At 36.5% G+C, this 27803-nt stretch overlaps 1 pseudogene; it reads left to right on the forward strand.

The window, feature by feature from the left end:
• Positions 1-3696: 3696 nt before the first annotated feature.
• LOC118579534 overlaps positions 3697-27803 on the forward strand; it is a 64821-nt pseudogene continuing 40714 nt past the window's right edge.

The following is a 27803-nucleotide window of genomic DNA, read 5'->3' on the forward strand; positions in this document are numbered from 1 at the left end:
ATCTCTTTCAGAAAAAATTAAAAAAACCTCAATTCCCAATTAAGTTACATGATATTTACCTCCATACTTCCGGTGAACATATTTATGCAATTCATTCGACATTTGTACAGTTTAGGCATCCACTGTCTTCTCCCTCTTGAGAATGAAGAATTAATACATTGCCTGCACCTGTTCTCTTCTCTACACCCTCAGGGGTGGAGTTATAAAACTGGCTTTTACCAAGATTATCATGATTAGGTATTGATGAACCTCCCAAAGCTTCTTATAGAATTGTTATCTTTTGTCCTGATTGCTGATCTTGTCATAGTTAGCTTTCTCAAAACCTTTGTGTTTTATTTAATTCATGTCATTATGCTTGATCATGATTGTTTGCTCAGTTCTTTCACTTTGAAGTGCTGACACTCCTTTCAGACTTTTTCACAATTCCAACATGCGAAAGTTATTCTTACCTATTACTCAAAACATTTCTGAACTATATTCTAAGTTTTTGTATTTTGCTCAGTCAATGTGTCATAATTTTATTGACTGACTCAAGAAAGTCTCTGTGAGAACAGAATCTTCAGAATCCTGGTGACTATCAATTATTTTCATACTCAAATTCATTTCCTGTTCATTTTAGGGTAGAAATACATGTATTAGGCTGGGCATTGGTGGCGCACGCCTTTAATCCCAGCACTCAGGAGGCAGAGGCAGGCAGATCTCTGTGAGTTCGAGGCCAGCCTGGACTACCAAGTGAGTTCCAGGAAAGGCACAAAGCTACACAGAGAAACCCTGTCTCGAAAAAAACAAAACAAACAAAACAAAACAAAACAAAAAAAGCAATACATGTATTAGAAATTTGAGATATGACTTTAAATATTTGTGCTTGGTATTTCAGCTTGCTACTAAAGTTTCTCTGTCTTCATATGATATATAAATCATTATTTATAGAAATATTTACATTACTTTCATATCTTGGTGATATTGGAATACTAGTCATTAAAACATTGCAGCTTCTCTGTCCTTTTTCATTAACTTGCTAGAGACCTTTATACCTGTAGACACATGCTCTGAAGTTCTTGAACTCTTTATATTTTCTCTTCTTAGCTTTCCCCCATTTGTTCTCCATTGCATTAGATGTTGATGCTCAGATGATGTTCTGGTTTTCTCAGTATTAGACATCTGGTATCTATAATATTTCCATTTTTATTTCCATTTTCCTCCTGGGAGAATTTTTTGAACTTTACAACCAAAATGTTCTATTGACTTTCTTTGCTATAATATATTCAATTCCTAAGAGCTTTTTCTAATTATTTTATCGATCTTGGTTTATAGTAGCATGTCATTTTAAAGATTAAAGCATAGCATATACAAGGAAAGGGCACAAGTCTAGAGTAAACAGTTCAATAAATATTTGTAATTTGAACACATCTGTGAAGTCACCATACAAACTGAAGAGTTTGTCCCTAGCTAGTGCAGAACCTCTGCCCTTCCAATGTTGTTCACAGATTGCAGCTTTTACCGGTGAGCAACAACATTGTGGTGTCTCTGGATAGTCTAAATACAGGTTTTCCTTTTCCTTTATGCAGTGTTGGTGATCATCATACTAGGGGAACCCTTCAGGCAACCAGGCCAGAAAGTAAACCATGAAGAAGTGATGTTGAAAGCTCAGTTCCGATGGACATCATCAACCCGGAGTAGACTTGGGGAGCCTGACGCCAGGCGATTCATGGTCAGCATATTTAAAACGCAGTACAGGTTGAGGAAAAGTTCCCGGACAATAATCATTCCCATTTCAGGTTTCCAGCAACATCAAAGCTGAGTTCAAAATCAAGGCTAATAATAAAGCTTAAAGTGTTACTACTTAGAATCTCCTTTATAAAGTACATGTGATAGCTAAAAGGCTTAGAATCTAGTGTAGTCCTAGAGGTCAGCAGGTTATACAGTATATGTTACATCCACCCTACAGATGGGTTTTATTAACTGGAAGCTAAAGATAAAAGTCTATGTAGAAAGTCTGGGATACACATTCTGGGTGATTTGGGTGATTTTTATCTCTATAGAAAAAAGTGGGTGAGGTCTGCCTCCACAGATAGCAGAAAGGTCATCAGGTTGTTAATAATACTAACTCCCAGGAATCTGGGTGGAAAATAAATATTTCTTCCTTTGAAGAGAGGCCCTGTATGTTTAACATCCCTGATTCCCTGGTGCACTGTGGACATGAGGACCTTTGTGCTCCCAACAATTATAGACTTCATTATATTTATCTCATTTATCTCCTGTATTTATCTCTCCCCAAAGTTCATCTAACTTTCATGTCTCAAAAGTGCAGCAGAAGCCAGGAAGATAGCTCAATGAGAAAAGTTCCTTGCTGCCAAGCTTGCCAAACTTGGCAATTGGCATTCAATTGCTAGCACCCACAAGACGGAAGGGGAAAATCACACATTAATTTTAAAAATACATAAGTTTAGACCCAAATTCCTTACAGAAACCCATGTGTTAAAGGGTTGACCCTGACAGTGGAGCTACTGGTTAGTGGTAGAAATAAGAAAAGTTGACCCCCTAGAGAGAGAACTTTCAGTCACTAGAAAAATTCTCTTGAAATATGTCAAAGGATACAAATTAAAGCTACTCATTTTTGCTTTCTGGCATTAAAGTCAATAGTCTTGATACACCAGCTTCTCCTTCCATAATAGTATGGAGTCAGGAATGCTAATCAAACACTCTATATATGAAGCAGCAGAATCAATATTGTAAAATTGGCTATATTATCAAATTATGATAAAATGCAATGGATTAACTATCAAAATTACAATTGCATTGTCATGAGACAGAAAAATAATACCAATATTAATATAGAGGAACAAAAGTTCCCAGAAGACCAATGAAACCCTAAGCAGAATAAACCATTCTGACAACACCATACCAAACCTGAAACTACACTATAAATCTGTAGTAACAAAAGAGAAAGCTCTTTGAAAACCACCCATCAGGCAACAGATTAATATTTAAGATACACAAAGTACTATAAAAATTAAAACCAAGAAGGCTTCAAGTTATCTTCTCAATAAATGTTGTGGTGAAGTAATCAATAGCTTTCCAAAGAAGGAATATAAATGATACATACATATTTTATTTAATGTTCAACATTTTCAGCTATATCTCCTCACTTGTAAACAATGTCGTCAAGAAAAGCAAATGATGGTGAGTGTATGTGGAACATGGAACATTGCTGAAGGATATAAGCACTGGCTCTTTCACTAAGGAAGGTTTGGGATTTTCCTCTAAAATCTAAAACCAGAAATAAGCCATAACCCAGCTACCTCACTGCTAGATATATAGACAAAGTACTTTTTGTCAATATATCACATAGATTCATGCATATTCATGTTATTGTTTGGTCTCCACATACACACACACACAAATTGGAAGCTATCTAGATAGCCATCCAAAGATGCATGGATCAAGAAAAATTTGGCACTTATATACAAAGGAAATTTATTCAATGTAAAAACAAGTTAAATCTTTGTATTTTCAGAAAAAATGGACACATTGGGAAAAGCAAGATAAATCATATTCATAGAGAAAATTTTATAATTGTTCTTTTATATGTGGACTCATTTGAGTCATGGAAATTCACGACAATGACCATAAGAGTGGTGGGAGACATCTTTAGTAAGGAAGAAAGAAAACCAAGAGTAATAGGATATATGCGACATGAGCAGAGAAGGAGGCTTGTTTGAGATGAGGTAAGGTACAAGCAGGAGAGACATAAGAAAGGGTAGGAGGGCAATATGAGAATGAGGATAAACAAAACCAAAGTAAAATTACATATGGGTATGTGAATGTCTCATCTAGACCCAATAATTTGTATAACAAAATAACTGGGTTTTTTTTTTTTTTGCTCATTGTTTCTGAATGTTTGAACAGCTTGTTTAATGTACAACATTCTATGGTTGACAAATAAAAAGATAAAGCAAACCTGACACCATCTTTTTCTCTATATAATTTGATTGTCCCAGGTGTTGTTTTAATTAACAGACAGCTGACTAATACAGAGAGTGATTATTCTCATTTTATTTGCCACTAGGGGCACAGGAGCCTCCAGTTGCCCTGAATATGCATTAACACCTTGTGTTGTCAGTACTTTGCATTAGTTGTTATTTACAAAATTGCTCATTTTAATATAACCTCTGGAAATATTTACAAAAGATAGCTAATGTTTATTTAGTTGACTTTGTTAACTACATATAATTCATCAATATTAATACCTTAATAAATATATGCATCCAGCATAAGGCTCACATCCACTATTATACACTTCCAGCTCTGTATTCATAACCAACACTGAGCAAAGAAGAATTGTATGGGAAATTAAATTATCTCAGTGTAAAAGCCATGTTAGAACTCTAGTGATAAGTTGCAACATTGTTTTGCATATTGTGTTTATATCTAAAAATACATTTACCTATGAAAATCTCATTGCACTAAGTCATGATGTAATATATATAGTTGTAGTTTTCAGTTATAGAACAAATATAAAAAAGGACCAAAGCCTGAAGTTTCAAGGAAATTCACTAAAAAAGCAAATTGCACAATACAAGCCCTGCTTTATATTTTTAAAATGAGAAAGCTTCACAGTATTATAGATAAAAAATGTTATTGTACATTCTGGATGATGTTTCAACTTCAATATACAACTGGTGTAAAACCATCAAAATCACCTAAAAACAGTTTTAGGTCATTAGATAGATATACACAAAGGTAATTATGAGTTTCAAGTTGTAATATTTATCATCATTTTTATTATAGTATCTATAATTTTCAGGAATAGTTATGTATGCTATTTTCACATCATTATAGCAGTTGTAACTATATATCAATAACAACAATACTGTCTAAAATTGGGTTTTCAGGTATTATTTGGAAGATAAAATAGGAAACTTTATCTATATCATATATCCTTTCCATTTCATTATCAGGACATACATTTCATTGTTCTGTATTTTTCTCTTATACTACACCTGATGACTACTTTGAATCGCTGTGGAGATACCATTGGGGGTGGTGAAATGACTATATCTATACTCAATGCTGACTGGTAATCATCAGTTTAGGGATGATAAGGCTAGGTTATAAAGTTTAAAAGTGAAAGAACATGAAAAAACAAATACTAAAACATATTATACAGGTAAATAAAATAGGAAATCAATGTGAGGTAGAGCTCAGAAAGCAAAAAGACAAGTAAGGAGAACAGTCTGATTATTAACAGAAGCAGTGTTATTAAATCATAGAAATCTTTCACAGACACAGAAGAGAGGCAAACATATGATAGAGTGTCAGTACAAAATCAGCCTCATAAAAAGTACAACCTGATTCTGCAAGGACACTATTTAAAAGGCATTGTGGAAATAGCTTTTTGGTCTTAAAAAGCAGTTGCATAATTTCATAGCATTACTTTGAATGCACTACAGATATTTTGCCTTATTCTCTTTGATATATAATTATTAGAAAGAATCATTGATATTAAGAAAGAAACTCCAGCCATTATTTAATTTTTATCATTTATTGTTCAATTGTTATTTTACATTATATTTTCCCATTGTAGAAAAAAGTTTTCTCTTGTGGTTCATTTCATCTTTTTACTTCATCTTATTTTTAAACAAAATTTAAAAAAATAAGTAGTCAGTATTCAATATTCCTTACTGCACAGTAGGTAACTAAAGTTAGTGTTTCAGTATGAAGAAATGATGGATATATGGAGACAGATGTTCATATGATTTAAGCATGCAACATATGTGTTTATCAAAACATCATATGGTAGTTACTCAACATAAACATTTTTCAATGTTTTGTCTGCCAGTTTGAATTTTTAGAAGAAATTTTTCAGTCATTACATAAGTGAAAGAATTAAATAGTGAAGATGTGTAATTTTAACATTGGGGCATAAAGATGGAGGGTCATTAATTTGGAACTAGCCAGACATAATTATCATGATATGCCCTATGAAAATGCAAAGAAAATGAACAAACAGAATAAATGTAAATGCTGGGGTCTGAAAGATGACTCACTACTTAAAGGCACTTGTTGCTAAGTTCAGTTCCAGGTCTTCACTCACCTTCTATTTCATACTTCTGAACACCAGGCATTCATGAGGTGAATATCCTAACATGTGACAAAAGCCATACACATAAAATAGAATAACATCTAAAAATAATTTAAAATAATGAATGATACAGAATTGAAATATTTTAAAAACATGGTGATATTTCAAGTTGTTCTACAGAGCTATAGTAATAAAAGCTTCATGGTATTGACATAAGAACAGTCCTTTGATCAATGGAATCAATTGAAGACCCAGAAATAAATTCACACACAATGGACTCTTGATTATTGATAAAGAATCCAGCAATAAACAATGTTAAAAAGAAAGCACCTTTGACAAATGGTGCTAGTCTAACTGGATTTTAGAATGTAGAAGAATACAAATAGATCCATATTTATAGCCCTGCACAAAACACAAGTCCAAGGAGATCAAGTATTTCCACATAAAATCAGACATACTGAACCTGATAGAAAAAAAAGTAAAGATCAGTTTGAAAACATTGGCACAGGAGACAACTTTGTGAACAGAACATCAACAGCACAGGCACAAAGGTCTACAATAAAATTGAAAAGTTTCTGTAGAGCCTTCCAGCATCACACTGGACTAAGAGGTGAGTCTATATCCCCATACCTGAATACCCCAGTCCCTGGCTTTGGGCCCAGGGCACAATCCTGTGCCCTACACCAACACCCATTGTAGTTCCTGTTTCAGGCCAGTTGGCAGGCAGACCTCCTGCAAGCAGGTCAGACTACCTCCATCTCACATCAGACTCTGTAACCCAAGCCCCACCTCCCCCAAATCCCACCCACACTTGGAGACTGAAACTGTTCCCTGAGACAGAGCCTGCCAGCACCCTACTGGACTATGAGGCCAGTTGGCAGGCAGACCACCTGCAGATAGGACAGACTGCCACCATCTATCACACTGTAAGACTGCAGCTACTCCTTGAGAGAGCCCATTAGTGCCAGTTGGACTAAGAGTTGCTCCCTGAGACAAAAAGTATATCAGCATCGACAAGACCAAGAGCTCCCACTGGATCAAGATTATCAATCAGACCAAGAGAGGTTCCCTCAGACAAAGACACTGCTTGTACCAAGTGGGAAAAGAAATGAGTAGACACCAGTGCAAAAATACAGTCAACAACATAAAAAACAATATGGCTCCATCAGAACCTACATCAGCAAGACCTGGACATTCCAACACAGAAGAAACAGAAGATTATCTACTATAAAAATGACTTTAAAAAAGATGTTAGAGTTCTTAAAAGAGGAAAAGAAAAATTCCCTGAAAGATATTGAGAAAAAGTCAAACAAAAAAATGGGAAGAAATCAGTAAGGTCCTTGAAAGCCAACAGAAAGCAATTTAACAAGTGAGGGAAATAGTTCAAGATTTCAAAACTGAAATGGAGACAATAAAGAAGACACAAACTGATGTAATGCTGGAAGTGGAAAATTTGAGTAAACAAAAAGGAACTACAGATGCAAGTATAACCAACAGAATGCAAGAGATGGAAGAGAGGATCTGTGGTGTTGAAGATACAATTGAAGAAATAGATTCATCATTCAAAGAAAACACTAAAGCAAACAAAGTCATGACCCAAAATGTCCAGGAAATTTGGGACACCATGAAAAGACCAAACCTAAGAATAATAGGGATAGAAGAAGGAGAAGAATACCAACTCAAAGACACAAAAAAATATACTCAACAAAATCTTAGAAGAAAATTTTCCCAACCTAAAGAAGGAAATGCCTATAAATATACAAGAAGGTTACAGAACACCAAATAGACTGGATCCAAAAAAAAAAGTCCCCTCCCCACATAATAATCAAACCACTAAACATACAGAATAAAGAAAAAAATATTAAGAGCTGCAAAGGAAAAAGACCAAGTAACATATAAAGGCAGACCCATATGAATGACACCTGGCTTCTCAATGGAGACTCAAAAATCCAGAAGTTCCTGGTCAGATGTTATATAGATACTAAGAGACCATGGATGCCAACCCAGACTATTATATCCAGCAAAACTCTCAGTCAACATAGACGGAGTAAACAAAATATTCCATGATAAAACTAGATTTAAATAATATCTCTCAACAAATCCAGCCCTACCAAAAGCACTTGAAGGAAAGATCTAACCTAAGGAAGTTAGATACACCCATGAAAATACAGACAATAAATACTCCTATACCAACAAATACCAAAGAAGGGAAACATATAAAATAACAGGAATTAACAACTGGTCATTAATATCCATCAATATCAATGGTCACAATTCACCTATAAAAAGACACAGGCTAATAGAATGGATGTGAAAACAAGATCCGTCTATTTGCAGCATACAGGAAACATACCTCAACTTCAAAGACAGACACTACCTCAGAATAAAAGGCTGGGAAAAGACTTTCCAATCAAATGGATTTAAGAAGCAAGCTGCTGTAGCTATCCAAATATCTACTAAAATAGACTTAGAACTACAAACAATCGAAAGAGATCGGGAAGGACATTACATATTTATCACAGGGAAAATCCGACTAGATGAAGTATCAATTCCAAATATTTATGCCCCAAATACTAGGGCAACAACATTTGTAAAAAAAATAAATAAATAACTAAAAATTAAATTGCACATCAAACCCCATGCACTAGTAATGGGAGACTTCAATACCCCACTCTCAACAATGCATAAGTCTGCCAGACAGAAACTTAACAGAGAAATAAGGGAACTAACAGACATTATGACACAAATAATCTCAATATATATCTACAGAATATTCAACCCTATCACAAAAGAATATACCTTCTTTTCAGCACCCCATGGAACCTTTCCCAAAATTGACCAAATGCTTGGTCACAAAGCAAATCTCAACACATACAAAAAAAAAATTGAAATAACCTCCTGTCCTTTATCACTCCACCATGGCTTAAAGTTAGATTTCAACAATAACAAAAATTATAGAAAACCTACAATCTCCATATTAACCAAAAAGCAGAGAGAACACATCCAAATTAATAAAATCAGAAATGAAAAGGGAGACATAAAAGAAATGAGGAAATCCAGAGAATCATCGGGTCATGCTTCAAAAACCTGTGCTCCACAAAATTGGAAAATCTGAAAGAAATGGATGACTTTCTGGATAGATACCCCATACCAGTTAAATCAAGACTAGATAAACTATTTAAATAGAACAATAACCCCTAAGAAAATAGAATCAGTCATTAAAAGTCTCCCAACCAAAAAAAGGCCAGGAACAGATGGTTTCAGTACAGAATTCTACCAGATTTTCAAAGAAGAGTTAATACCAGTACTCTTTAAATTGTTCCATACAATAGAAACAAAAGGAACATAACCAAATTCTTTTTATGAGGCTACAGTTATGCTGACACCCAAACCACACAAAGATGTAACAAAGAAAGAGAACTATAGACCAATCTCCCCCATGAACATTGATGCAAAAATACTCAATAAAATACTGGCTAACCAAATCTAGTATCATATCAAAAAATTATCTACCCTAACTAAGTAGGCTTCATCCCAGGATGCAAAGATGGTTCAACATACTGAAATATGTCAATGTAATACACCATATAAATAAACTGAAAGAAAGAAAAAAAAACAAATGATCAACTCATTGGATGCTGAAAAAGCCTTTGACCAAATCCAAAATCCTTTCATGATAAAGGTTCTAGAGAGATCAGGAATACAGGGAACATACCTAAACACAATAAGGGCAATTTACAGCAAGCCGACAGTCAACATCAAACTAAATGGAGAGGAACTCAAAGCGATTCCACTAAAATCAGGAACAAAACAAAGCTGTCCACTCTCCCCAAACTTATTCAACATAGTACTTGAAGTTCTAGCTAGAGCAATAAGACAACAAAAGGAGATCAAGGAGATACAAATTGGAAAGGAAGAAGTCAAACTTCCATTATTTGCAGAAGACATGATAGTATATATAAGTGACCCCAAAAAATTCTACCAGGGAATGCCTACAGTTGATAAACTCCTTCAGAAGGTGGCAGCATACAAGATTAGCTAAAAAAATCAGAATATCTACTATATACAAATTATAAATGGGTTGAGAAAGAAATCAGAGAAACATCACCCTTTAAAATAGCCACAAATAATATAAAATACCTTAGAGGAACTCTAATTAAGCAAGTGAAAGACCTGTATGATAAGAACTTTAAGTCTCTGAAGAAATAAATCAAAGAAGATATCAGAAAACTGGAAAGATCTCCCATGCTCATGGATAGGTAGAATATACATAGCAAAAATGTCAATCTTACTAAAAGCAATCTACAGATTTAATGCAATCCCCATTAAAATTACAAAACAATTCTTCAAAGCCTTGGGAAGAACAATATTTAACTTTATATGGAAAAACAAAAAAATCTAGGATAGCTAAAAGAGTCCTATATAATAAAACAACCTCTGGGGGCATCATGATCCCTGACCTCAAGCTCTATTATAGAGCTCTGGTAATAAATAAATAAATAAATAAATAAATAAATAAATAAATAAATAAATAAATAAACAAACAAACAAACAAAAAAGTTTGGTCCTGGCATAAAAACCAACATGGGGACCAATGGAATTAAATTGAAGACCCTGACATTAATCCACACACAAATGAACATATTTTTTTTGACAAAGAATCCTAAACTGTACAAAGGAAAAAATAAAGCATCTTCATAAATTGTGCTAGCATTACTGGATGTCAACATGCAGAAGATTGCAAATAGATCCTTATATGTCGCCATGCACAAAACTCAAGTCCAAGTGGATCAAAGACCTCAACATAAATTCAGTTATACTGAACTTGATAGAAGAGAAATTAGGATGTAGTCTGGAACAAATTGGCACAGGAGACCACTTCCTAAATATAACACCAATAGCACAGACACTGAGAGCAACAATTAATAAATGGGACCTCCTGAAACTGAAGAGCTTCTGTAGAGCAAAGGACACAGTCAATAAGACAAAACGACAGCCTACAGAATGGGAAAAGATCTTCACCAACCCCACATCTGACAGAGAGCTGGTCTCCAAAATATATAAAGATCTCAAAAAGCTAGACTTCAAGACACTGAACAATCCAATTAAAAAATGGTCTACAGAGCTTAACAGAGAATTCTCAACAGAAGAATCTCAAATGGCTGAAAGGCATTTCAGGAATTGCTCAACACCCATAGTCATCAGGGAAATGAAAATCAAAACAATTCTGAGATACCATCTTACACCTGTCAGAATGGCTAAGATCAAAAACACTGAAGACAGCTTATGCTGGAGAGGATGTGGAGCAAAGGGAACACTCCTCCACTGATGGTGGGAATGCAAACTTGTACAGCCACCTTGGAAATCAGTATGGCAGGTTCTCAGAAAATTGGAAATAAGTCTTCCTCAAGACCAGTTATACCACTCTTGGGCATATACCTAAGGAATGCTCAGCCTCATTACAAGGATACATGCTCAACTATGTTCATATCAACATTGTTTGTAATAGCAAGATCCTAGAAACAACCTAAATGCCCCTCAAATGAAGAATGGATAAAGAAAATGTGGCACATATACACAATGGAGTACTCCTCAGCAGTAAAAAACAATGATATCATGAAATGAATGGAACTAGAAAATATCATCTTGAGTGAGGTAATCTCAGACTCAAAAGGACAAACATGGTAAGTACTCAGTCATAAGTGGATATTAAATGTGAGGAAAGGGATGGCCAGAGTGCAACACACAACTCCAGAGAGGCTAGCTAACAGGAAAAGTCCCTAGGAGGGATACATGAATGACCCTGTGAAGGAGAAGTGGATGATATCTGCATGAGCAGACTGGTTGTGGGGGCTTGGCAGAGTTCAAGGAGTGGGGGATGAGAATATAGGGAAATGGGAGTTTCAAGCTGGAACAGGGACAGAGTGGGAGGGCAGGGAGGAAGATACCATGATATATGAGGACATCATGGAAACAGGAAGAGGCAGGGTGGTGTGGAGGCTCTCAAGAATCCACAAGGTTGACCCCAACTTGGTCTTCTGGCTGTGGTTCAGAGAGTGCCTGGACTGATCTACCCTGGTGACCAGCCTAGTAAATAACCTAGCTGTCATCATAGAGCCTTTGTTCAGTGACTGATGGAGGTGGATGCAGAGATTCAAAGCCTGACACCAGGCTGATCCCCAAGAATCCACTTGATGAGAGAGAGGAGAGATACTGCAGGCAAGGGATGTTGAGATCATGATGGGAGGCCAGGCAGGGAAGACTGGCCACACTAGTGGAAGCCCATGAACTGTGGACTGGTGGCTGTGGAGCCCCCATGGGACTGGACTAGGCCATCTGGATATAGAAGATGCTTGTTTCACTTGAACTGTTTGGGGTGTACTCAGGCAAGGTGATTGGGAACTGTCCCTGGTAAAAGGGCAGGCTTTTTGGAATCCAGTGCCTGAGGTGTGATGCCTTGCATAGACTTGTTGCAATAGGAAAGGACTTGGATCTGCCTAGGCTCAGTGTGCTGAGCTCTGCTGACTCACCATGGGAGACCTCAATTTGGGGGGTGTAGGAATGTGGAGTTGCTTGGGAAAGAGGACTGGGGGGTAGGAGGAGGTAGGAGGTGGTATCTCTGGATAGTATATGGAGTGAGTAGAAAATTTCTTAATAAAGAAAAATGAAAAAAAAATGAAGAAAAGCTTCTTTAAGGCAAAGAACACCACCAATAGGACAAAACAGCAGACTATAGAATGCGAAATGATCATCACCAACCTCACATCTGACAGAGGGCTTATATCCAAAATATATATGGAACTCAAGAAATTAGATATCATAAAAACAAATAACCCAATTAAAAAATGGGTTATATTAAACAGAATACTGAATGGATGAAATCTCAAATGGCTGAAAAACACTTTAAGAAATGTTCAACATTCTTAGCCACCAGAGAAATACAAATCAAAACTGCTTTGAGATTCCCTCTTATATCTGTTGGAATAGCTAAGATGTGTAGCTGGAGTTATCTCCAGTCCAGCCCAGGCCCGCAGCCATTCAAACCCAAATAAATACACAGATGCTTATATTATTTAAACTGTTTAGCCTAATGGCTTAGGCTTCTTGCTATCTAATTCTTATATCTTAAATTAACCCTTTTCTATTAATGTATAAGTTGCCATGTGGCTTGTGGCTTACTGGTACTTTTCATCTTGCCTCTCATGGTGGCGGCTGATAGTCTTCTGACTCAGCCTTCCACTTCCCAGAATTCTCCTTTCTGTTTATCCTACATGTACTATACTTCCTGCCTGGCTACTGGCCAATCAGCGTTTTATTTATCGATCAATCAGAGCAACACATTCATAGCATACAGAAAGACATACCCAGCACTCCCCCCCTTTTTTTTTTCCAAAAGGTAGTTTTTAAGTTTAACATAGTAAAATTACATATAACAAAACAATTATTATGCAATAATTACAGCTACAATTTCTCATCTATTTATAATATCTAGTCTATTTGTATTTGGCAAAATTAAAGAAGATATTTTATCTATCTTATATTTGTGAGTCTGAGGTTTTATATCTAACATCTTTTAGCATGACTAAGAAAATTATAACTATCTAGTCTTTAACTACATTAAAGAACTCATAAGGATTGAAAAAGGGGAGAAGGATGCATGTAACTTTCGGGAGTCTTGTGAGAACAGACAGAGACAGCTGGCAGCCTGGACAGTCATCCAAAGTTCCTCTGTAAAGTTGGGGCATCTGTCTTCAGCTCACAGGTCTAGAGAATTTCAGTCACTTTTCTCTGTGTGATATCCAACTTTATGTGGTTTATTTTTTATATTACTTTTACTTTTTCTTTAAAGACTTTACTTTTTAAAACTATCTATTTCTATATATAACTGCATATATCACTTTTTTTTCTTTCAAGCCTACATACATTTTTACACACATTGTAAACCGTTTAGATGTTTATCCCATATGAATCTGTCTTACAGTGAATCTGTTGCTTTAAATAGCAGCATTCTTTGCCCACCTCAGCTTCCCAACATAGAAATGGTATGTTTACTGCCAGCTCTGGGTCTTGGAGGCATGTGTACCAGCAAATCTCAGAAGCAATGAATCTATGCTTTTATCAAAGCAGCATGTAGCCCAGAAACATCTTTTTTTTTTTCATATCAAAAGCTTTATCTACCATACACCATGTTGTGCGGCTTGCAGAAACCTCTGTGTAACTTGTTGGGAATGTGCTATGGTGTAGAGTAGCTCAAGCCTGGCTAACTCAGTTGGTAGATCAAGAGCATGAGATTCTTAATCTCAGGGTTGTGGGGTTTTGCCCCACATTGGTCACCATTTGTACCTCAAGTTATCTCCAGTACAGCCCAGGCCCTCAGCCACTCAGACCCAAATAAACACACAGATGCTTATAGTATTTAAATTGTTTGGCCCAATGGCTCAGCCTTCTTGATATCTAATTCTTATATCTTAAATTAACCCATTTCTATTCATCTATAAGTTGCCATGTGGCTCATGGCTTACCAGTACTTTATATCTTGCTTCTCTTGTTAGTGGCTGGAAGCATCTCCTGACTCAGCCTTCCTCTTCCCAGAATTCTCCTCTCTGCTATTCCTGCCTATACTATACTTCCTGCCTGGTTACTGGCCAATCAGCATTTTATTTATCAACCAATCAGAGCAACATATTCACAACATACAGAGACATCCCCAGCAAAGAGCAATAACACAAGTAACAGTTCATGAAAGGGAGGATATAGAGCAAGAGGAAGACTCCTTTATTGCTGGTGGGAGTGCAAACTTGTACAGCCATGATGAAAATCAATATGGCAGTTCATCAGAAAATTGGGAATTAATCAACCTTAAGATGCAGCAGTACCACTCTGGGACATATAGTGAAAGAATGCTCCATCCTGCCATAAGGACACTTGCTCAGGTATGTTCTTTGCAGCTTTTTTTTTCATAATAGCCATAACTAGAAACAACCTAGGTGTCTGTCAATTGAAAAATGGATTGTAGATGAACGGTATTTTTTATATAAGAAACACAGAGCCAATTGCAAATTAAAAGCCCAAGAGGTCAGAGCAATAGCTAAGAGCTAAAAACCCTTACCCTTCACTGCTGCTGCTGTCCTTCCCCTCAGCAAAGAGGCCTACTTCCTGTGTGTCTGTCCTTTTATTGACTTTCTGTTCTGCCTTCTCATTGGCTGAAAACCCAACCGCATGGCCTCCTTGTCATTACATGTCTATACAGACCTCCAGGTCTTCTAAGGTTGGTATTGAGATTAAAGGTATGTGTCTCCATGCTGGATGTATCTTTGAACACACAGAGATCCACCTAGCTCTGGCTCCCAAGTGCTGGGATTAAAGGCGCACACCACCACTGCCCAGCTTCTGCTATGGCTTGCTAATTGTTCTGACCTCCAGGCAACTTTATTTATTAACATACAAATAAAATCACATTTCAGTACAAATAAAATATCATCATAATGGATAAAGTGAACATAGTCCATTTACATAATAATTTATTACTCAGCTATTTAAAAAAAATTGACATTGTTAAATTTGCATGAGTGGTTGGAAGTAGGAAATATATCATCCCAAGTGAGGCAACCCAAACCCAGAAATACAAATGTGTTATGTATTCCCTTATATGTAGTTAACAGTAGTTAAGTAAATGATAATCAAGTTATAATCTACAGCCCCAGAGAGAATAGATAAAGGGGAGGGATATAGAGGAAAAGCATAGAAATCCCTGGGAAATAGATTAGATTCTGCAGGTGGACTGGCGTTGGATGGGCACTAGAGTAGGAGGGATTATTTGGGGGCTGGTGGAAGGAGAGATTGCAGGGAGAGACATATGGAATCTGTGGACATTTGTGGGGGCAACGTGGAAACCTAATTCAGTGGAAACTTCCTACAATCTATGAGGGTGAACCTAGTAAGGACTCCTAGTAATGGAGGATACAGTCTGAATTTGCCATCTTTTGTATCCAGGCAAGGCTTCCAGTGGTAGGACTGGATTTACATTTGATTAGTTTTTGACCAAGGATGTTCTGTGGCAATCCCTTACTAATCCAGGCTGAGGCTAGGACAGAATGCTGTTCTCTGAAACCTGACATTGTGGCCTCATTGCAGACAACAACATCTCATTGAATGTGCAAAGATCAAACTTGTATGGGCTTGTAGCCTTCACCACTATGTTCTAGTCTTTGTGGTGCAAGTAGGTACTCTGTAGGCTACAGAAAGAGAAACCTGGACACTGACCCAATCACAAAACCCTTACCTATAATCTGCCCTGCTGTAATATGTGCTGAATTAACGGTGGTGCAGAAATTGTGGGAGAGGCCAATCAATATTTGGTTTAACTTGAGAACCATACCACAAGAGGGAGCCCATGCCCTACTCTGCCCTGGTGGCCAGGACCTGGAGACTGGATATCTCAGAGACCTAAGGTAAAACCAAACAGGACTGTCAAAATAATCATCAACATCATCATTACCATCATCATCAATGAGATTCCTATTGATAGTCTGCTATACTCATAGCCTTGGCCAGTTGTCATCAGAGGGGGTTCTGGTTGCAGAAGGGAGAAGGTTCAGAGACCTCACATCAGACATGATGTGGAGAAATAATCTAAATTGATGTTCTCCATCAGGTCTCCCCCTTGGAGATCATGGAACTCTGGGGAAGGGGGAGGGGCAGGAAAGATTTTAGGAACCAGAGGGATGGAAGACATCAGAAGAACATGGCCCACCAAATCAATTAACACAGGGTTCACATGTCTCACAGATACTGAAACATCAAACATAGGGCCTACATGGATCTGCACAAAATCCTATGTGTATATTATAGTTGTTATATTGATAGATTTATGGGACGCCTAAGAATGGGAGCAGATGTGTCTCTGACTCTTTTGCCTGCTCTTGAGACTCCTTTTCCCCTATTGGGTTGTCTTGTCTATCCTTGATATGAGGGCTTTCACCCATGTCCTGTTGTATCTTATTTAATCCTGTTTTGCTGTAGTCTCTTGGAGGCCTTTACTTCTCTGGGTAAAAAAGGCATGAGGAGTGATTCTGGTGTAGAGAGGAGGTGGGGGATAGGAGTAGAGGTAGAGGAAACTGTGGTTGAGATATATTTTTGAGAGATGAATCTATTTTCAATAACAAAAATAGAAAATTTAAATCATTCCCCCAAAAACATAGAAAGTATAAAACATCATTGTATTCATAAAATGCCAATACATCTATTATGCAACTCCTGATGCTTATAAAGGTCTGCTTTTGACAATCATATGCACATGATGTTTTACATTCTGTATATTATTGGACCTGAGCAAGTCATTTGAAACTTAAAACCCATAAATTGTATGTTACAAAGAGTACTCTTTAAAATGTCTCCCAGGTACAGATGTTCATTGATCCTCTGGATTGCCATATGGTCATGCCTATTTCAATAGTCATCATTACAGAAAAAAAAAAATGCTAGTCTATTTCTACTAGTAAAGCGAGCAGATGCTGAGAATACTAGAACTCACATAGGCTTCCATGCATATATTTTATAGAACTAACTGCTTTTGACTGGGGCATATGTTTACATTGCTATTTCCAGTCTTTATCCACACCTTTATAAATCTTCAAAGAATTCACATATCTGATCCATAACTTCAGTGCTTCAAAATGGCCTCCTTTATGTTCTTTTCTTTTATCTACTTCTCAGAACAAAAACTTTAGGAGAAGCATCAAAGTCTGACAAAAGTTTTCAAACATTCTGAGATGGTACCATGTGAGAACAGGAGATTAGAGAAAGTATAATCTGAGAAAAATCCAGTGCTTTTCCCCTTGACTTGACTTTTAGGGTTTCTGTATTATTGGCAAACCATATTACTAAATTCTAATTGTAATCATGATTATTCAGATGTATGGGGTTATATATTTTGCAACGCTTTGCAGAAACTACAAACCACAGAAGTTGCTAATTTTTATGTAAGTAATATATACGATATGCTTCATTCTCCAAAGATTAATTAGTTTCTTTTTATGATGCTAAAGATGAAATCCAGGAATTTGCATATACTTAAAAATGCTTTGAGTTTTGGAAAACTGATATCAGTGAAATCTTACAGCTTTGGGGAAAAACCTTAGTTCCTATTACTCAGCACACTCACCTTGAGATGTGAGCATATTGGTGTGTGATAATGATTACAAATCAGTTGTTTGTGTGCACAACATTTTTATAGCTTGTGTATTCATTTGTATTATTATGGAAACTCCTAAGTTTGTTTTTCTGTGTTTGAAATACTCTAAGTGAAGTACCTAGGAATATATACACAGAGATCATTGAATATTAGATATGATCTCATGTTACTTGATGAAATTCAAAAGAGAAAACTAGTGAATGATATAGATAGAACTTAATCTTGAAAGGAACTTTCAATTACTTTTCTATTTTATATTTCTATAATTAGTATATGAAATTTCTAAATTGTCCACATTCTCAATAAGGCTTAGTATAATCTTTTAGATTTCTTTCCTCCTGATAAATTTGAAATATACACCATTGTGATAATAATGCTAAGTAGTATTTCATAGAAAACCATATATTATTGAAGTCACTTGCAAATTTTTTAAAGTTTATCTCTTCTTATCATTTTCAGATGGTTCTGTGCATACCATATGTGACATAATAATTATTCATCATATGAATCTTAAATCTCTTTTCCCCATTTTTAGAGTTTGTGTTTTTAGTTGCTAGAACTGATTGAGAAGAATTAGGAGACATTATCTTGGAGGGAGTGTTTCACTGTGATAGTGCTCTGAGGAATAAAAAGACCATATCATTCCCAATTAGCTGTCTCTCTGCCTTGTGTTTGAAGATAAGATGTAAGCTCTCAGCAATGGTTCCAACACCAGGCCTGCCTCACTGCTGCTATGCTTCCTAACCATGATGGTCATAGACTGTGGAATTCTGAGCCCCAACATAAGGACTTTTTTTTATAGATTACCTTGGTCATGGCGATTCTTCACAGCAATAGAAAAACACTAAGACTATGGCTCTTCCATAAATGAAGGTGTTTGTGGCAGTTTTCAGAGTGAAAATTTCCCTCTTATATTGTGATTCTGGTATAGTATCTAAATGTATGTGGTATAGATGAAGTCTATACTTGTTTGGTTCCATAAAAATTTAAATCTTAGGGCTCTACATAAAAATCAATAATATATTTTGAGTTAAGTTTTTGTTTGTTATTAATTGTAAAAAATAAAATATCAGGTGAAGGGGCACATGATTCAACTGTTCCAATATAGGTAAATATCTATTCTTTCACTGAACTTAGCCAGCTATTGGTCTAGAAAATGCCCTTTTTATATCATCCATGTCCCTAAAGTTAAAAATATAACTTTTCCTCCACCTAGAAAAGCCAGAATTATGTTTATCTTGATGAAACATCCTTTACAGGGATTTTGATCAATTTTTCCTTCCTAGTCATCATATGAGTCCATTGCATTGATGACCTCTGCTCCATTCAACTAATGATCAAGAATGACAAAATACCTAAACTTCTTACTGGTAAGAAATTTGCATGTCCCAGGATGAAATCTCATCCAATAATTATTTAAATGATGTCTATATCAGGGACACTAACCAACAGTTCCAATGATTCTTTAGGTGTTTATCGTACAGGAATATTGTCTTCAGCCATTGGTAAATCTTACCAATAAATTACAGTCTATGACTGTTGGGTCTTATCTTTCCAACTTTTTCAGAACAAAAATTCCATCCTAGAAAGTAGAATTTTTTATCTACTAATTATATATATAATTTCATTTTAACACAACAAATTTTAACACAACAAAAATGAACTGTGTGATCTTTGTTATCCATCTCTAGCTTGGTTTTATTTGATCTGTGAGGTAATGAATTTTGGTCTATATAGTCCCAACCCCATATCAAATAGAAGTGGTCTATATGTAATAGCTCTAAATTGATGTTTGAAAGCACACAGAAGAAAAATAACTTTTACAAAAGCTAATGTCTCACACTGTCTTTTTTTGCCCAGTCTTCACTAGTGGATTCATGAGAATCCACGGTCCACTGAGAATGGAAGAGAATACTACAGCCTGGATTCCAGATTTAACCCCAAAATAGATGGCTGTATCATTAAATGCTATTTCTGGCATGACTTTGAGGGACATAGTAATGAACAATTCCCCCACTGGGTAGATATTAGAGTAGTGTACACAGTTATTCATTCTGTTTCAAATATGAAGTAGCCAACATGAGATTCTGTACCTGAGGTCAGTTGTTTAAATATATGATCAGAAAAGTAGAAAGTAATTAGAAATGTCAAGGAAAAGTTGGGAAAGAGATCCCAAGTTTGGGCAAATCAGCACAAAATGAAAGATATGTCCCATGTGATTTTTTTTTTCACCAGATAATGAGAATTTCAGTGATCAAGTACATGGGACCTTGATACTATTTCCATTTTTTAAAAAATTATTCTCATCATTGTGCAATTAGTGAATCAGTTAAGTGACTATGGTGCTTACGATGGAGGGTGTATGTGGGCTTGCTACCTGTCCTGTTCCCAAGACTTCCTGATTCACGATAAAAAGTGATGACAATGACCAAAACAGGAGAGAAAAGTACTGAATGCAGACACTGACTTGAGTGAAAAATGTTTCACAGAGTCCCATAGTTTTGAATAATAAATCCAGCTGAGGTTGCTATTTTCAAAGTTATGGAGAAGTTAGCAGGTAGAGCCTAGTTGGAGGAAGTTGATCATGGGTGGCAGGCTTTGAGTGTGGTTGGCTTAGCCCTATTTCCCGTTTTGTCTTTCTGTTTCTGGTATATGGCTATGAATGCAGCCAATTATATTCTTGTTCCCGCTACCATCCTTTCCCTGTCTGCTGCTATGTCTTCCCAGCCAAGACAGGCTTTGTTTTTCTAGAACCATAAATCAAAGAAACCCTGTTTTCCTCTACATTGCTTTTCATCATCTTTTACCACAGCCACAGAAAAGTAACTAATATAGCTCCCATTCCCTGGATGAGAAGCCCAATCTCTCTTGTCTATTTTATTATATTATAAGATTTCAAGAGGTCAATGTCTGGTTTTTATGAAGTTATAGACTTATATTAGATACGTATTTGTCTTCTTTGGCTGAAAAGGTTTCTTCCAATATGAACACCTATGAACTTACAGAATAGTTTATCCACCATCTGAGTTCTTTATACAGTTATTAATTATGTTAAAGAAACTCACTTCACTGTAAAAAATAAAATTCATCAGTGAGTTCATAATCTTAGACCTCAGTGTCATTACCATTTTTCTCACCATTCAGAAGCTATAATCTTGGGTGATAGTATCCTTTGGGAAAGCACCATGCTGTATGACATTTATTTACAGTGTAATCCAAGCTTCTTCAGAAAAGTGTATGTCTTCTCAGTTGGTGTCAGATATATGGGATTATGTAGTTTTAGACTCAAAATTCCCTACTAGAGGAATTGATTGGTGAATGCATCATCATATCCCATAGAGTCTTAAAAGTCATATTGTGCTTCTTGTTTCAGTAACTTTAAGCTCTAATGGTCTAAAGGTCTTGCTTGCGGAGGGATAAGATGATTACACTAAGATATACAACATTGATTCTATTGTATTAGAAGCTAAAATTACTACTAGCCACATTGGATCCTCATACCTCTTAATTAATAATTAAATTAAGGCATTTATTAGTTACTTTTCTGTTGCCATAATAAAACATCATGATAAATGCAACTTATATCAAAGTTTATTTTGGCTTATGGTACCAGAGAAATGAAAGTCCATCATGGCCAGAAGGCATGCAGGAAGCTATCCTTAATTTAAATTATCCCATCTACTTTTTGCCTCTGGGCTTTTCCCATTCTCTTACCTCTGTAAATCTAACTCTTACTCCATGGCATACTGTGTAGCTGGGTGGCTGGAGTTCTTATCCTTCTCTAATTCCTTCTTTTTACTCTTCTTCCTTTTTCCAGATTTCTCCTTCTATATATCTTCTCTACCTGCCAATCCTGATCATCCTTTCTCCTTCCTCATTATTGGTCTTTTAGCTCTGCATTAGACCATCAGGTGTTTTATACAGGCACAGTAACACAACTTCACAGAGTTCAACAAATGTAACATGAACAAAAGTAACACACCTTAAAAATAATATTCTACTACAGGTGTCTGTCTCCTAGTGTTTCAAAACCTTAATAAACAGTACAACCATAGAATGTTCAAATATCTGAGCTTAATAGGGAACGTTTCAAGCCACTACATACCACTTCCAGGCCACTATAAGCACATGGCAATGTCTATGGCTTGAAAGTAATTGACACCTATAAGCTCATAGCAAGTGGCGATATTAGGAGGTGTAACTTTGTTAGAATAAATATGGCCATGTTGAAGGAAGTGTGTCACTGCAGAGGCAGGCTTTGAGGTCTCATACATGCAATAGTCAAACCCAGTGTCTCGGATCACTTCTTGTTATCTGCTGATCAAGATGTAGCTCATTCTCCACTTTTAGCTCCTTTTCCAGCACCATGTCTGTCTGCACGTCACCACGTCCTGCCCTAATAATAGACTAAGTCTCTGAAACTCTAAGCCACTCAATTAAAAGTTTTCTTTATAAGAGCTGTGGTGATCATGATGTATCTTCATGACAATAGAAACCCTAACTAAGGAAATATCATAATGCAAATTTTTTTGTGTCCAACTTAAAAATACCTATAATTACTCAGTTTCAATAGTGTTTATTTAAAAGCACAAGTAACTTTTGTTACTCAAGGTAGTCTATTATTTCAACCCTTTGTAAAATTAAAAAAAAAAAACAGAGCAAATTAAGAACATCCAAAACATAATGGCATTATCAATATAGAGGGAGAGATTTGGACACAGTGAGGAAATACTGGACCAAGGCAAGACTGAAAATAAGCAGAACAAACACCAAATCCTGAATCTCCATGTCCAGTGTCAAAGCTGACTAGAACCTACATTTCTCTTTTGAGCTTGTTCTACTTGCTGTGTTTATCTGTCCCTAGTCATGCTTCATTTCTCTGGCATTTTCAACATCTTGGGTTATCCGCTGCAACCCACTTTGAGTTTCACAGCTTCATATAATGGACTCTTAGGACCTCCATGCCTCTCAGTGACTTATAATAGAGCACCAATAGCACATGCTGCTTCGTCTAAGAGGTTCTATGAAACTAAGGAAGCAGTACTCATGGCCTTTCCACTCTTGTGTCCATTATGCTTCTTTTCTTTTTATTTTTTATTAAGAATTTTTTATTCATTTAACATACCAATCACCGATCCACTTCTCTTTCCTCCTCTGACCCCTCCAGTCTTCTCCCCCCAATCCACCCTCTATATCCTCCTCCAAAAAGGCAAGGCCTCCCACAGGGAGTCAGCAAAGCCTGGTACATTCAGTTGAGGCAGATCCAAGCCACTCCTTCTGCATCAAGGATATGCAAGGTGTCACACCATAGGTATTGGGCTTCAAAAAGCCAGCTCATGCACCAGGGATGGACACTGATCCTACTGCAAGGGGGACTGTAGTTGAAAGTTTTCCTGTGTCCTGCCCAGTCCCATAGCTGCTTGGACCCAATTAAACACACAGAGGCTTATATTACTTACAAACTGTGTGGTCTATGGTAGGCCTCTTGCTAGCTAGCTCTTATATCTTAAAATAACCCATTTCTGTTAATCTATGTCTTGCCTTGTGTTCCATGACTTTACTAATCTGTTGGCATGTTGCTTCCCCTTCAGTGGTGGCTGTCATTTCTGCCCACCTTCTTCCTGCCTCTCTGTTTGGGTTTCCCACCTGCCTCTAAGCTGCCTTGCTATAGGCCAAATGGCTTTATTTATCAACCAATCAGAGCAATACATATTCACAAAGTACAGAAAGAAATCCCCCATCAGGGGCCTCTTAAAGAGATCAAGCTACACAACTGTCTCATTTATGCAGAGGGCCTAGTCCAGTCCCATTGAGGATTCATGGCTATTGGTCTAAATTTCATGAGTTCCCCCTAGGTTGGTTTGGTTGTGTCTGTAGGTTTCCACATCATAATCTTGATTCTCCTTGCTCATAGTATAGCTCTTCTCTCTTTTCTGCTGGATTCCTAGAGCTTGGCCTGGTGCTTAACTGTGGATCTCTGCATCTGCTTCCATCAGTTACTGGATAAAGGCTCTATGATGGAAGTTAAGGTATTCACCAATCTCATTACTGGAATAAACCAGCTCTGGCTCCCTTTCAACTATTGGTAGTAGTCTGAGATGGGGTCATTCTTGTGGATTCCTGGGAACTTCCCTAGCACCACATTTACCCTATCTCCATGATGTCTCTCTCTCTCTCTATCAAATTAACTCTTTCATTGCTCTCCCACTCCATCCCTGTCCCAGCTTGATCATCTTGTTCCTTTATGTTCTCATCCCCTATCCCCTAACCTCTATTGCTCTCCCTCATCCCCAGGTTACTCATGGAGATCTCATCTATTTCCCCTTCCCAGGGTGATCCATGCATCCCTCTTAGGGTCCTCCTTGTTAGCTAGCTTCTCTGGACTGTGGGTTATCAGTGAGTACATACCATATTTGTTCTTCTGAGTCTAGACAACCTCACCTAGGATATTTTCTAGTTCCATCTATTTGCCTGCAAACATCATGATGTCATTTTTTTAAACTGTTGAATAGTACTTCATTGTGTATATATACCACATTTTCCTTATCCATTGTGGGGCATCTAGGTTGTTTCCAGATTCTGGCTATTATGATCAATGCTTCTACAAACACAGTGGAGAAAGTGTCTTTGTGTTATGATTGAGTATCCTTGGGTATATGCCCAAGAGTGGTATAACTGGGTCTTGAACTAGATTGATTCCCAAATTTCTGAGAAACAGTCATTACTGATTTCCTAAGTGGCTATGCAAGTTTGAACTCAAACCAACAGTGGAGGAGAGTTCCCCATGCTCCACATCATCTCCAGCATAAGTCGTCATCAGTATTTTTTATCTTAGCCATTCTGACACGTATAAAATGATATCTCAGAGTCATTTTGATTTTCATTTCCCTGATGACTAAGGATGTTGAGCAATTCCTTAAATGTCTTTCAGCCATTTGAAATTCTTCTGTTGAGAATTCTCTGTTAAGCTCTCCTTTTATTTTATTGGATTGTTTGGTATTTTGATGTCTAGTTTCTTGAGTTCTTTATGTATTTTGGAGATCAGCCCTCTGTCAGATGTGGGGTTGCTGAAGATCTTTTCCCATTCTGTAGGCTGTTGTTTTGTCTTATTTATTGGGTTCATTGTCTTACAAAAGCTTCTTAGTTTAAGGTGGTCTCATTTATTAATTTTTGCTCTCAGTGTTTTGGAGTGATATGTTACGTTCTGTAATAAAATTTACCTGAAGTTCAGAGAACAGAACAAGCAACTAGATTAAACAAACAGGCTAGGCAGTGATGTCTCACACCTTTAAACTAGAACTCAGAAGGTGAAGATCTGTCTAGATCTCTGTGAGTTCAAAGCCATCCTGGACTACATGAGATTGACTCAGTCAAGAGAGAAAACAAAGCCAGACAATGGTGGCACATACCTTTAACTGCAGGACTAGGAAGTGCACATGCCTTTCATCCCAAGAAGTGATGGCCGGGACAAGAAAGGTGCATAAGATACAAGGAGGTAGAAACTGAAAGCTTCCTGGCAGAAGCATCCCTTTCAGCCAGAGGCCTTTTGGCTATGCTCTTTCAGCTGAGAAGACCTCTTTAAGATGAGAACTCAAAGACATTCAAACAGGATTCTCAGAATTGGTGAGGTGAGATGTGGCAGTGTTCCTTTGTCTATCTGGTCTTTGAACATTTACTCCAATATCTGGCTCTAGGTTTTTTATTATCAGGACATTTTAGCAATTCATGGTACACTGTCTGTGCTACTGGTGTGATATTTAGGAAGTGGTCTTCTTTGCCAATGCGTTCAAGGCTACTTTCTACTTTCTCTTCTATCAGATTCAGTGTAACTAGAATTATGTTGAGGTCTTTGGTCCACTTGGACTGGTGCATGGCAGTAGATAAGGATATATTTTCAATCTTCTACATGTTGACATCCAGTTATGCCAGTGCCACTTATTGAAGATGCTTTCTTTTTTCCATTTTACAGTTTTGACTTGTCAAAAATCAGTTGTTTATAGGTGTGTGGATTAATGTCAGCAACTTCAATTCAATTCCTTTGGTCTACATGCTAGATTTTATGCTAATATCAATCTATTTTTATTACTATAGCTTTATACTAGAGCTTGAGCTCAGGAATGGTGATGCTTCCAGAATTTTCTTTATTGTATAGGATTGTTTTAGATATCCTAGTTGTTTTTTTTTTTTTTTTTTTTTATGAACTTGAGTGTTGTTCTTTCCATGTCTATGAAGAATTATGTTGTAATTTTGATGGGGATTGCATTGAATCTGTAGATTCCTTTTGGTAAGATTTCCATTTTTACTATGTTAATCCTAACTATCCATGAGCATGATCCATGGATCTTTCCATTTTCTGGTATCTTCATCAATTTCTTTCTTCAGAGACTTAAAGTTCTTATCATACATGTCTTTCACTTCCTTAGTTAGAGTTACCCCAAGGTATTTTATATTATTTGTGGCTATTGTAAAAGGTGATGTTTCTCTGATTTATTTCTCAGCCCATTTGTCATTTGTATCTAGGAGAGCTACTGAATTATTTGAATTAATCTTGTATCCTACCACATAACTGAAGGTGTTTATCAGTTACAGGAGTTCCCTCATTAAATTTTTGGGGTAACTAGTACATACTATCTTGTTTTGTGGAAATACTGAAAGTTTGACTTCCTCCTTTCTAATTTGTATCCCTTTGATCTACTTTTGCTGTCTTATTGCTCGAGCTAGAACTTTGAGTACTATATTGAATAGATACAGGGAGAGTAAACACCCTAGCCTTGTTCCTGATTTTAGTGGAATCACTTTGAGTTTCTCTTCATTTAATTTTATGTTGGATGTTGGCTTGCTGTAAATTGCCTTTAGTATATTAGGTATGTTTCTTGTATTCCTGATCTCTATAAGACCTTTACCATGAAGGGGTGTTGGATTTTGTCAAAGGTCCTTTCAGCATCTAATGAGATGATCATGTGGTTTTTTTTTTCCTTCACTTTGTTTATATGTTAGATTACATTGACAGATTTTTGTATGTTGGACCATCCTTGCCAGTATTTTGTTGAGTATTTTCACATGAATGTTTGTGAGGGAGATTGGTCTGTAAATCTCTTTTTTTGTTGTTGTTGTTGCATCTTTGTTTGGTTTGGTTATCAGGGGAACTGTAGCCTCATAAAAAAAAGTTTGACAACGTTTCTTCTGTTTCTATTATGTGGACCAATTTGAAGAGTATTGGTATTAGTTCTTCTTTAAAATTCTGGTAGAATTCTGAGCTGAAACCATCTGATCCTGGGATTTATTTTTTATTGGGAGAATTTAATGACTGTTTCTATTTCCTAAGAGGTTATAGGCCTATTTAAATTGTTTATCCAGTCTTGATTTAATTTTAGTATGCTGTACCTATCCAGAAAATCATTCATTTCTTTTAGATTTTCCAATTTCGTGGAGTACAGATTTTGGAAATATGAACTGACAGTTCTCTGGATTCCCTCATTGTCTGTTATGTTTTCATTTCTGATTTTGTTAGTTTGGATGCTCTCT

This window comes from Onychomys torridus, chromosome 3, assembly GCF_903995425.1.
Source record: "Onychomys torridus chromosome 3, mOncTor1.1, whole genome shotgun sequence".
NCBI classification, from domain to species: Eukaryota; Metazoa; Chordata; class Mammalia; order Rodentia; family Cricetidae; genus Onychomys; species Onychomys torridus.